Here is a 14,117-nt window from a genome sequence, read left to right as displayed (position 1 = left end):
GGGGAGGAAAATCTTTTATCCAAAACTTCTGGTTCAGAGTAAGAACATCTAAAAGGTACCTGTGGAAGAAAAAACAAACAGATGCACAAAAACAGAAAAAGCTAGCTAAACTAAAAGGAAAAGTGCTCATTATATACAAATAGGAACTCAGGCTGGTATGTCACAGGAGGTCAACGCGTTTCGGCCAACTGAGAGGCCTTTATCAATACTATATCAGCTTAATTTAAAGTTGTACTATTTAAAGGCTAACTTAGCCAATCAGAGAAAGGAGGTGTGGCGAGTTTTAAGCGCCAAATGTGCATATGGACCAAAGTCTGGATAGATACTTCCGGGAAGCTAGGCTCCAGGGCCACCATTTTGGTTAGGGGCAAAAAATGAATGGCCAATTGTTTAAAATAGTGTATGGTACTTATCTAGATAATGTATAGTGTTTATGATATACATGGTCCAAAAATATGAAAGAGTATATGCAATGTGCTTTAAGATATAGAGTGAGAGTTTTTTTACCAGAAGAAGACTTCCGGGTGGAAGTGACTAATTCGCCATTTTATTTAAGGGCAAAGATGGTCGATATCTTTTAACCAGTTTTACTGGATGCATATAAATAAATAAGTAAATCATGTGCAGTGATAGCGCACTGTTACGGCTATTCTCACTTTTAACTATTGCGAATTACTTTGTTGGTGCATACATTGTATCTTTAATCACATGAAGTTACAATAAATAATGTACTGACATTACAGATGATATTTGTTCTCTATATCTGAATGCAAAAATGTAATTGTCATTCCCCTTATGTATGGATCCTTATATAACAGTCTGTTCCTGTTTTATTTTTTTCTTTTATTTGTATATATGTGTATATATATATATATATATATATATATATAAATAGTATCTCATTATTAGAATCATATCCACTATTACAATTATTATTTCTTTCATGTAATTGGCAAGAGTCCATGAGCTAGTGACGTATGGGATATACAATCCTACCAGGAGGGGCAAAGTTTCCCAAGCCTCAAAATGCCTATAAATACACCCTTCACCACACCTACAATTCAGTTTTACAAACTTTGCCTCCTATGGAGGTGGTGAAGTAAGTTTGTGCTAGATTTCTACTTTGATATGCACTTCTCAGCATTTTGAAGCCCGATTACTCTCAGAGTACAGTGAATGTCAGAGGGATGTGAAGGGAGTATCACCTATTGGATGCAATGTTTTTTTCTCGTGGGAAATCTATTTTATAGGTTCTCTGTTATTGGTCGTAGAGATTCATCTCCTACCTCCCTTTTTTAGATTGACGATATACTCTAATATTCCATTACCTCTACTGGTTTGGCTATCTGCTATATGTGGATGGGTGTCTTTCGGTAAGTATGTTTTCATTACTTAAGACACTCTCAGCTATGATTTGGCACTTTATGTATTAATATAAAGTGCTAAATATATGTATTGTACTTATATTTGCCATGAGTCAGGTTTATGTATATTTCCTTTTGCAGACTATTCAGTTTCATATTTGGGAAAAAACATATTTAGGAACATATTTTTCTTACCTGGGGTTTAGTCTTTTTTTTAAATTGACTGCTTTTTCATAAAATTTTTGAGGGCAAAATTAGGCTTGTGAGGAGCAAAATGCTGATGTTTATTGTGTCATTTTTGGCTCGAGAATTTTTTTGGCACGAAGGTACGTCCGGTGACGTAAGTTCATCATTCTTAGTTGATGCCGAGTTCCTTGCACAAGGTTGCATCGGCAATGACGTTTAATTTCCAGATGTTGTTAGCACCAAAAAATTTCATTTTGCGTTGTGCGTCATACTTGATGCCAAATAATGTCATTATTTAAAACATCATTCCTATATGCCTCTTGCCTTTTTCTATGTCAGAGGGCTATGCTGTTTGCATTTTTTTTCTCATTCCTGAAACTGCCATATAAGGAAATTGATAATTTTGCTTTATATGTTGTTTTTTTTCTCTTACATTTGCAAGATGTCTCAATCTGATCCTGTCTCAGAAGCCACTGTTGGAACCCTGCTGCCTGATAACAGTTCTACCAAAGCTAAGTGTATCTGTTGTAAATTTGTGGAGATTATATCTCCAGCTGTGGTATGTAATAGTTGTCATGATAAGCTTTTACATGCAGATAATCTATCAATCCGTATTAGTGCAATGCCTGTTGTTCCTTCAACATCTATTGTACATGATATCCCTGTAAATATAAAATATTTTATTGCTGATGCGATTCAGAAGGCTTTGTCTGCTATCCCGCCTTTGAATAAACGTGAAAGGTCTTTTAAAACTTCTCATAAAGTTGATGAAATTTCAAATGACTGACAACATACTGAATTATCCTCCTCTGATGAGGATCTATCTGATTCAGAAGATCCTACCTCAGATATTGACACTGACAAATCTACTTATTTATTTAAAATAGAGTATATTCGTTCCTTGTTAAGAGGTGTTGATTACGTTGGATATTTAGGAAACTAGTCCTCTTGATATTAAAACTAGTAAACGTTTAAACTCTGTTTATAAACCTCCTGTGGTTACTCCAGAGTTTTTTCCAGTTCCTGATGCTATTTCTGATATTATTTCTAAGGAATGGAATAGGCCTGGTACTTCTTTTATCCCTTCTTCAAGGTTTAATAAATTGTATCCTTTGCCAGCAGTTAGTTTGTAGTTTTGGGAAAAGATCCCCAGAGTTGATGGGGCTATTTCTACTCTTGCCAAACGTACTAATATTCCTATGGAAGATATTACTTCCTTTAACCCCTTAACGACGCATGTTGTACAGGGTACGTCGCACACAATCTGGTCTTAAAAGACCAGCGACGTACCCTGTACGACATTAGGGGTTAAAAAGCGACTGGAAGCGATCCTGCTTGCTTCCAGCCGCTTTCCGGTTATTGCAGTGATGCCTTGATATTGAGGCATCCTGCAATAACACCCCTTGGCCATCCGATGCACAGAGAGCCACTCTGTGGCTCTCTCTGCACCGGACATCGATGACCGCTATCGTTGGTGGGTGGGAGCTTACGTGGGAGGCGGGTGGGCAGCTATCGATGGGCCATATGACATTAAGGGGGGTGGGTTCGTGGGCGTGCACATCGGGGCGCGCACAGGGGGGGGCGGGCGCGTGCACGGGGTGGAAACGGCTACACTACAGAAATGTTAAAAAAAAAAAAGTAGGATAGAGTGGGGTAAAAATTAATTTAAAAAATACATCTAAGGGATCTGGGAGGGGGTGGGGGTTGCTCTTTGGCTGGGGGGAAGCTACACTACAGAAATAATTAATAAAATATAAAAAAGCTGGTTTTTTTTAGTAAACTGGGTACTGGGAGACAGCTGCCAGTACCCAAGATGGCTACCAATAAGGTAGAGGGGGAGGGTTAGAGAGCTGTTGGGGGCTAAGGGGGGGATCCTACACATCAGAATATGTAAATATGCTAAAAAAATATATATATTTTTTAAAATACCTTTTATTTTAGTACTGGCAGACTTTCTGCCAGTACTTAAGATGGCGGGGACAATTGTGGGGTCGGGGAGGGAAGAGAGCTGTTTCGGAGGGATCAGGGGGTGTAATGTGACAGGTGGGAGGCTGATCTCTAGATTAAAGCTAAAATTAATCCTGCAAGCTCCCTACAAGCTACCTAATTAACCCCTTCACTGCAAGACATAATTCACGTGTGATGCGCAGCGGTATTTAGCGGCCTTCTAATTACCAAAAAGCAACCCCAAAGCCATATATGTCTGCTATTTCTGAACAAAGGGGATCTCAGAGAAGCATTTACAACCATTTGTGCCATTATTGCACAAGCTGTTTGTAAATAATTTCAGTGAGAAACCTAAAATTGTGAAAAATGTAACTTTGTTTTCATTTGATCGCATTTGGCGTTGAAATGGTGGCATGAAATATACCAAGATGGGCCTAGATCAATACTTGGGGTTGTCTACTACACTAAAGATAAAATTAACCCTAGAAGCTCCCTACATCCTCCCTAATTAACCCCTTCACTGCTAGGCATAATACACGTGTGGTGCACAGTGGCATTTAGCGGCCTTCTAATTACCAAAAAGCAACGCCAAAGCCATATATGTCTTCTATTTCTGAACCATGGCGATCCCAGAGAAGCGTTTACAACCATTTATGCCATAATTGCACAAGTTGTTTGCAAATAATTTCAGTGAGAAACCTAAAGTTTGTGAAAAAGTGAACAATTTTTTTTATTTGATCTCATTTGGCGGTGAAATGGTGGCATGAAATATACCAAAATGGGCCTAGATCAATACTTTGGGATGTCTTCTAAAACAAAATATATACAATGCAAGGGATATTCAGGGATTCCTGAAAGATATCAGTGTCCCAATGTAACTAGCGCTAATTTTGACAAAAAGTGGTTTGGAAATAGCAAAGTGCTACTTGTACTTATTTCCCTATAACTTGCAAAAAAAGCAAAGAACATGTAAACATTGGGTGTTTCTAAACTCAGGACAAAATTTAGAAACTATTTAGCATGGTTGTTTTTTGGTGGTTGTAGATGTGTAACAGATTTTGGGGGTCAAAGTTAGAAAAAGTGTGTTTTTTTCCATTTTTTCCTAATATTTTATAATTTTTTATAATAAATTATAAGATATGAAAATAATGATATCTTTAGAAAGTCCATTTAATGACGAGAAAAACGGTATATAATATGTGTAGGTACAGTAAATGAGTAAGAGGAAAATTACAGCTAAACACAAACACCGCAGAAATGTAAAAATATCCCTGGTCCTTAAGGGAAAGAAATTGAAATTAAGGACCCTTTAGATAGGAAACTTGAATCTTATCTAAGGAAAGCTTATTTATATTCTGGCTATCTTCTCAGACCTGCCTTTTCTATGGCTGATGTTGCAGCTGCATCAACTTTTTGGTTGGAAAGTTTAGCGCAACAGGAAACAGATCCTGATTTGTCTAGCATTGTTCGCTTGCTTCAACATGCTAATCATTTTATCTGTGATGCCATTTTTGATATCATCAAAATTGATGTTAAATCTATGTCTTTAGCTATTTTAGCGAGAAGAGCTTTGTGGCTCAAATATTGGAATGCTGACATGGTATCTAAATCTAGATTACTATCTCTTTCTTTCCAAGGTAATAATTTATTTGGTTCTCAGTTGGATTCAATTATTTCAACTGTTACTGGGGGGAAGGGAGTATTTTTGCCTCAAGATAAAAGACCTAAGGGAAAATCTAAAGCTTCTAACCGTTTTCGTTCCTTTTGACAAAATAACAGAAACCCAATCCTTCCCCCAAAGAATCTAGTTCCAATTGGAAACCTTCATCAAGTTGGAATAAATCCTAGCCGTTTAAGAAACCAAAGCGAGCCCCCAAGTCTGCATGAAGGTGCGGCCCTCATTCCAGCTCAGCTGGTAGGGGGCAGATTAAGATTCTTACAAAGTATTAGGGCAGATTCTGTCCAAAAACAATGGATTCAGAGTATTGTCTCTCAAGGGTACTGAATAGGATTCAGAGTAAGACCTACTGTGAGAAGATTTTTTTTTTCTCTCACGCATCCCAGCAAATTCAGTAAAGGCTCAGGCTTTTCTGAAGTGTGTTTCAGACCTGGAGCTTTCAGGGGTAATCATACCAGTTCCGTTTCAGGAACAGGGTCTGGGGTGTTTTTTTCAAATCTATTCATTGTCCCAAAAAAAGAAAATTCATTCAGGCCAGTTCTGGATCTGAAAATTTTGAATCATTTTGTAAGAGTGCCAACTTTCAAAATGGTGACTATAAGGACTATTCTGCCTTTTGTTCAGAAAGGTCATTATATGTCCACGATAAACTTACAGGATGCATATTTTCATACTCCTTCTAGATTGTAAGTTCCCATGGGAATAGGGCCCTCAATTCCTCCTGTATGTGTTTGTAAATGTTGTCCTGTGTCTTAGAAGTTTTTTTTTAGTTTTTTTTATTGAGGTTAATACAAACATATTACATGTAAAATACAGTCCCTTGTTCCAAAAAGTCATGTACAAATTTTTTTTTAACAATCATGAGTTATCTATTATCCATTAAATAGAAGATTAAGGAGTACAGTCACAAGGTGAAATATAGCAATATTTGCATCGAAACAGCCTATCATATAATACAATATCTCCTCAACATTATTGACTTTACTTATATAGATGTCATAATTTGGGAAAAAGAACTTTTAAAGACAATACCTCATTTAAAATGTTATAGGGTGTGAGGGGGTATATCAAAAACTTCTATGAATAATCACATTTAGACATAGTTTGAGGGATTTTCATATGAGGTCTGTGGCCCTACGCTTAACCAGTAAGCTATATATTGGGGGAAACGGAGCGGATTATGATATAGAGGTCTATAGCATGTTTTTTCTGCAGCGCCTGCAATTTTTGTGATAAACACCATAGAACTTTAACTTACATAAACCCTCTAATTAACTATTCAGAAGAGACAAATAATTATACAGAGTTACGCAGGACATCAGCCATAATATATCCACTGGGACTTTTAAAACTTACATATCGTAACCCACTCCACATCTCTGAGGCTGAAATAAATTCACCAAGATTCCTTCAGGGAAACAAATATGTCCAAAAGGTTACAGCAGAACTCTACACAGTTCACCTAACTAGGCTCTCCATAGATATAACCTTACAAGTCCCTTGAGAGGTAATAGATACTTAAGGCAATCCTATAAACTATAAATCTGTCGCGAAGGCACGGGCCCTATGCCCCCACAACAGAAATAAACCCCTAGTAGCTATACCAAAGCGCTGTATGTACCCAGTGAGCAGTGACGTGCAGTGACGTCAGAGGATGGTGAGGCAGTGGCTAGGATATGCCTTCATTATTTAGATATCCTTTGTTGAAGAAATAGCAATGCACATGGGTGAGCCAATCACATGAGGTATCTATGTGCAGCCACCAATCAGCAGCTACTGAGCATATTTAGATATGATTTTCAACAAAGGACATCAAAAGAATAAAGAAAATTAGATATTAGATGTAAATTGGAAAGTTATTTAAATTTGCATATGGGTTTCATATGGGTTTCATGTCCCTTTAAATGGTGTCTTGGAAAACTGGTCAACTTAGTAAACATCTGATTTTAGTCTAAAAGGATTGTAACAGAAACACTTGCCAGATAACACAATGCTTGCTCTGATTATGAGATCTAGAAATCCGTGCCCATTAAAATATGTTTAAAACATACATTTTACTTTAATGCTGCAAATTATGCTTATAGATTCTTTCATTACATAAGGGATGAGAGTCAGAGGGGGAAGAAGAGAGACAGAGAGAGAAAGAGACCATGGGGGAGAACAACACATAAGGAGAGAGATGGATAGATAGAGAGAGAGACACACACACACACACACAAGGGGGGGGGGGACCACTGCATTTTAAAGTAATAAAACAGCAGAGCTACAGAGAGTTCAGAAAATTAGTCTATAATTTAGTGTGAAGTACAGAGGCAAGCTGCTAAGTTAGTGGGTGTAAAGTTTGAGTAAACAAAATACAAAAATGACCCTGCTATAAAAGAGTAAACAAACACTAAACCACATTCATTAAATTATCATTTTAACTAACAGAATCCCTTTCAGTAAAATCTTACTTTAATAAGATGTGGATGAAACACTGCTCTCTGTGCCTCTCTCCTGCTCTGTAAGGATTCAGGAAGTGACAGTGGCACATTCCACTGCACTTAGAGGGGAAGAACAGAACTCTCTTTTTCACTTTAGCAAAGCTAGCAGGTTCACAGGACAGCAACAAAATATATGAAAGTTGTTTTTTTGCGTTTTTGTTTTGTTTTATATGATTTAACATCCAGCCCCAACCCTATGTTCCACTTACTAATGCCTCTCACTGGATTGGTTCAGCCCAAATAGGACTGCCTCAAATAAGCAGTTAATGAGCCATGCAATGATCTTAACCACTTGCATCCAGTAGATGGCGCAGCATGTTGTGTAATGGTGGGCAGACCTGATTGTGCCTCTTCATTGCACAACATATAGCTGTGAGAAAAAAAAATGCTGGGGGAAAAAATTTACAATTTTTTTTTTAAAGCCAATAAAAAAAATATATTTTTTCCCATATGAGAGGTGAAGCACTGCCTCACCTGCCTCTAGTGACTGCACATCACTGCCAGTGAGATGCTAATGTCCCCTCTATCTAAGGGAAAAAACAGTCTAAGAGATCCCTAGAAATATACATATATTAAATGGAACCAGACTTATAATATACAAATGGGTAACCGATTGAAGTTATCAGAACTGGAATATTGTCCAGACTTGGCATGAAAATGAAGGGACTTAGATCTAATAGAATATATTTAACATTTTCTATAGTGCAACCCTGAGCAATCTTTTGGGAATGGGATTATATAACCAGTAACTATGAAAACAGATCATAAAAATAACATTCTAAAAAGGATTTTAGCTTCTTTCACTAACTTATAACAAGGATGAAAAAGTCAATTAACAACGTCTGTAATTCAAATCCAGTATAAAAGTTAATAAGGGTAGATCTGTCCTTCGTGAGGTTAGTGAAAGATGGCATTAGCCTACTCCTATTTTCATCCCAGATGGCTGCCATAGTCTCAAATGGTCCGGAGACCGCAATTGCAAGGCAGGGATCTTGAACTCATTATGTTTTAAGTGGCTCCGCTCAGTCTCACGAACGTGGAAACTCCTGGGGGCAGAACTCAGCAAAGAGGACAAATGACCCCAGTCACTGCAAAGAGTCAAGGGTTCTTGCAAGCCATTAGATTTAAAGTTAGCAGACTCAAACTTTATGTACCTGTCCACCGACTCCACAGCAGTACTTATTAGAGATGGTATCTCAGATTCGTGGGAGCAACTCAGAAGGATCCCTCCAAACATTCCCAGCGGTTTAGGTGGATCGCCCCGAGCTAAGGATGTCCAGCGGGAGACACTGACTCCACTATAGGGAGGCATAACAGCTGTCTGTGAGATTGCCTCCTCAGGCTGGGTTAGCTGTATCGCGGAGGTTGTCAGAGCAGCGTTCTTTAGGTGAAGCTCTGAAGCAGATAGCGGTGATTCAGCAGCCCTACTGCCTATCCGTTCAAACTGAGAGGTGATCTACATTATTAGGGTCTGTTCAATTTTCTGCAGACAAAGTTCAAGCGCATGACGCACTTTCGCTCCCCATGTACATATCTCCGCCATCTTGGTAATGCTGTCCGCTGTATCCAGTCTCTGTATTTAGTTTGTAGCCAAACTTAGACGGGTTGCAGTCGGTTTATCCGCTCCTTTAAACTGCATAGATCATTGAGTCTCACAAAATGCGGTGTTATATCGCCTCAGTATCAAAAACTTAGGGTAAATAACTTAGAAAAGCTATCTTAGAGAGAGGAGCTTCATGAAGACGCGTCCTGTCTTTTCAAAGGCTAGCTCCGCCCCCCCGTCTTAGAAGTTTTTTATTATTGTTTTATTTAAATGAACTGTATCCATGGACAGCGCTGCGGAATATGATGGCGCTTCATAAATTAAGTATAATAATAATATTCCGATGTATCCAGACCACTATCAGTTTCTGAGATTCTCTTTTCTAGTCAAGCATTACCAATTTGTCATTCTTCCATTTGGCCTAGCGACAGCTCTAAGAATCTTTTCAAAGGTTCTCGGTGCCCTTCTCTCTGTAATCAGAGAACGGGGTATTGCAGTGTTTCCTTATTTGGACGATATCTTGGTACTAGCTCAGTCTTTACATTCTGCAGAATCTCACATGAATCGACTAGTGTTGTTTCTTCAAAGACATGGTTGGAGGATCAATTTACAAAAAAGTTATTTGATTCCTCAGACAAGGATCACCTTTTTAGGTTGCCAGATAGATTCAGTGTCCATGACTCTGTCTCTAACAGATAAGAAACTATTAAAATTGGTTTCAGCTTGTCGGAACCTTCAGTCTCAATAATTCCCTTCAGTAGCTATGTGCATGGAAGTTTTAGGTCTCATGACTGCAGCATCGGACGCAATCCCCTTTGCTCGTTTTCATATGAGACCTCTCCAGCTTTGTATGCTGAATCAATGGTGCAGGGATTATACAAAGATATCACAATTAATATCCTTAAATCCCAATGTTCGACTCTCTCTGACTTGGTGGTTAGATCACCATTGTATAGTTCAAGGGGCCTCTTTTGTTCATCCAACCTGGACTGTGATCACAACAGATGCAAGTATTTCAGGTTGGGGAGGTGTCTGGGGATCTCTGACAGCACAAGGGGTTTGGAAATCTCAAGAGGCGAGGTAGCCAATCAATATTTTAGAACTCTATTGCTATTTTCAGGGCTCTTCAGGTTTGGTCTCTTTTGAAGAGAGAACCGTTCATTTGTTTTCAGACAGACAATATCACAACTGTGGCATATGTCAATCATCAGGGTGGGACTCACAGTCCCCAAGCTATGAGAGAAGTATCTCAGATACTTTCTTGGGCGGAATCCAGCTCCTGTCTAATTTCTGCGGTTAATATCCCAGGTGTAGACAATTGGGAAGAGGATTATCTCAGCCGTCAGACTTTACATCCCGGGGAGTGGTCGCTCCATCCAGTGTTTTTTCAGATTGTTCAGATGTGGGGTCTTCCAGAAATAGATCTGATGGCTTCCCATCTAAACAAGAAACTTTCCAGGTAACTGTCCAGGTCCAGGGATCGTCAGACGGAGGCGGTGGATGCGTTAGCAGTTCCTTGGTGTTACCAACCTGCTTATATCTTCCCACCTCTAGTTTTTCTTCCAAGAGTTATTTCCAAGATAATTATGGAACAATTGTTTGTATTGCTGGTAGCTCCAGCATGGCCCCACAGGTTTTGGTATGCGGATCTTGTTCGGATGTCCAGTTGTTAACCTTGGCCACTTCCTTTAAGACCAGACCTTCTATCTCAATGTCCTTTTTTCCATCAGGATCTCAAATCATTAAATTTGAAGGTATGGAAATTGAACGCTTAGTACTAAGTCATAGAGATTACTCTGACTCAGTGATTAATACTATGTTACTGGCTCGTAAATCTGTTTCTAGGAAGATTTATTATCGAGTTTGGAAGTCTTATTTCATGGTGTTCTTCTCATAAATTCTCCTGGCATTCTTTTAGAATTCCTAGAATTTTACAGTTTCTTCAGGATGGTTTGGATAAAGGTTTGTCTGCAAGTTCATTGAAGGGACAAATCTCTGCTCTTTCTGTTTTATTTCACAGAAAGATTGCTAAGCTTCCTGATATTCACTGTTTTGTACAGGCTTTGGTCCGTATCTAGCCTGTCATTAAATCAATTTCTCCTCCTTGGAGTCTTAATTTGGTTTTGAAGGCTTTACAGGCTCCTCCTTTTGAGCCTATGCATTCTTTGGACATTAAACTACTTTCTTGGAAAGTGTTGTTCCTTTTGGCAATCTCTTCTGCTAGAAGAGTTTCCGAATGATCTGCTCTTTCTTGTGAATCTCCTTTTCTGATTTTCCATCAGGATAAGGCAGTTTTGCGGACTTCATTTAAATTTCTACCTAAGGTTGTGAATTCTAACAACATTAATAGAGAAATTATTGTTCCTTCTTTGTGTGCTAATCCTAAGAATTCTTTGGAGAGATCCTTACATTCTTTGGATGTTGTAAGAGCTTTGAAATATTATGTTGAAGCTACTAAAGTTTTCAGTAAGACTTCTAGTCTATTTGTTGTCTTTTCTGGTTCTAGGAAATGTCAGAAGGCTTCTGCCATTTCCTTGGCATCTTGGTTAAAGCTTTTGATTCATCAGACTTATTTGGAGTCGGGTCAGGCCCCGCCTCAGAGAATTACAGCTCATTCTACTAGATCAGTCTCCACTTTGTGGGCTTTTAAGAATGAAGCTTCAGTTGATCAGATTTGCAAAGCAGCAACTTGGTCTACTTTGCATACATTTACTAAATTCTACCGTATTGATGCATTTGCTTCTTCGAAAGCAGTTTTTGGTAGAAAAGTTTTTCAGGCAGCTGTTTCAGTTTGATTCCTCTGCTTATGTTTAAGTTTTTTCTTTTCATTTATGAGAATAAACTTATATTTTAGGTTGTGGATTAATTCTTTCAGCGAAAAATGGCTGTTATTATTTGTATCCCTCCCTCTCTAGTGACTCTTCTGTGGAGTTCCACATTTTGGGTATTACTATCCCATACGTAACTAGCTCATGGACTCTTGCCAATTACATGAAAGAAAACATAATTTTTGTAAGAACTTACCTGATAAATTAATTTCTTTCATATTGGCAAGAGTCCATGAAACCCACCCTTTTTATGGTGGTTATGATTTTTTTGTATAAAGCACAATAATTTCCAAATTCCTTTTTTTTATGCTTTTTACTCCTTTCTTTATCACCCCACTACTTGGCTATTCGTTAAACTGAGTTGTGGATGTGGTGAGGGGTGTATTTATAGGCATTTTGAGGTTTGGGAAACTTTGCCCCTCCTGGTAGGATTGTATATCCCATACGTCACTAGCTCATGGACTCTTGCCAATATGAAAGAAATTAATTTATCAGGTAATTTCTTACATAAATTATGTTTTTAATTCCCTTGCCCTTATCCAAAATGGCTCTTCCCCGCACTGTCTTCTACTATCACAATTTTCACTTTAACTACCTTGCCCTTATCCAAAATGGCGCCCTTATTTTAATTCCCTTGCCCTTATCCAAAATGGTACCTTTTAGATGTTCTTACTCTGAACCAGAAGTTTTGGATACAAGATTTTCCTCCCCTGGATAATAGTACTTTCCTCTCTCTTCTCTGGATCCTTCCACACTGGACCTCCACTGGATTTTTTACTCTTTGTGACTATATAGACTTTGGGACTAGATCGTTGCTTTATATATGGGACGTCCCTTTATCTTAGCTCAGATTCATTAATATCATTCATTCATTTTTCTTATTGTTCCTTTTTTTTATATCAAACATCAGAAAAAACTCAGTAGTGCAAAAACAATAAATGTAGTGAATTACCACTTAAAACAGCTACTATTGGGTGGATTATAAGCGATAGACCAGCCTTCAAATGGAATACGATATAACAATTTCCAATGCTGCAACGTCTGTTGCCGGAGTCAGTCCCCCCACTGCTGCCCAATCGTTTACCGGTATATATCTGGATCTCAGATGCACGGGTACCTTGTACCTCATTCGAGTGCTCGTCCTTCTGCCGGCTCTGCTGCTTGGCGTCCTCGTGGGTCTGGGAATGAACAGGGTCTCTCCACTTTCGGCAAGCGCCGGATCCTATTGGCTGGTTCTGATGTCGATCAGCAGGAACCAATCCGTAATGAAAATCTAGCTGAAGATTCACCTGTAGCTGTAGGATGAAAACACACACCTCCCCACAGCGCGATCGTCCAGGAATCACTGGCAATGGCATAAGGAAAAAATGTGGCAATCCTGGAGATTATGAATAAAAGTCTTTATTAAACAAATAGTGTTTAAAAGCGAAAGGCACACACAGATAAAAGCACACCAGGTGTGGCACTGTCTGGCTTACGCGTTTCGGCTTGGAGCCGTAGTCATGGCCTGTAGTGCTATGTGTCACACCTATAATATATCTATACCTAAAATCTAATTGGTTAAGAAATAAAAGCCACACCTGTTGCTTAACTACTCTATACAATGCTAAGCAATACACAGACCTCCTATGCAATTAAGGCACTAAACTAGCATACTAATATACAGAGTCTAGTGAAGTGAAAAATAAAGTAAAAAGGTAGAATACACATGATCTAGACAATGTGAGAGAAATTACTTATATGGAGAAAATTAAGCATTAAATGTACAAGGGAATCAACTGTGAAATACAAAATATTCAAAATATTGAGAAAATGAAGAAGCAAAAAATAGGATTAAATACATCCTATATACCCTAACCCTAAGTATAATTCAAAATAAGCTCAAAGGCATAGTAGAAGGAAGGTAATCTTGTTAGATCACTCTCAAAATGCTAGAGGAGGGGCGATTGCTTATACTAAATGCTAAATATAAGATCTAAAGAAAATCTATGCTAATAGTTCAACGTGTTGAGTACTACTGTATGCATGAAAAGCATATATAAGTAAGGCTTAACTATAACAGATACATGGTTAGTAAGATGCTCCCAG

This window comes from Bombina bombina, chromosome 2 (assembly GCF_027579735.1).
Source record: "Bombina bombina isolate aBomBom1 chromosome 2, aBomBom1.pri, whole genome shotgun sequence".
Classification (NCBI taxonomy): Eukaryota; Metazoa; Chordata; class Amphibia; order Anura; family Bombinatoridae; genus Bombina; species Bombina bombina.
This window is presented reverse-complemented; position numbering follows the sequence as displayed.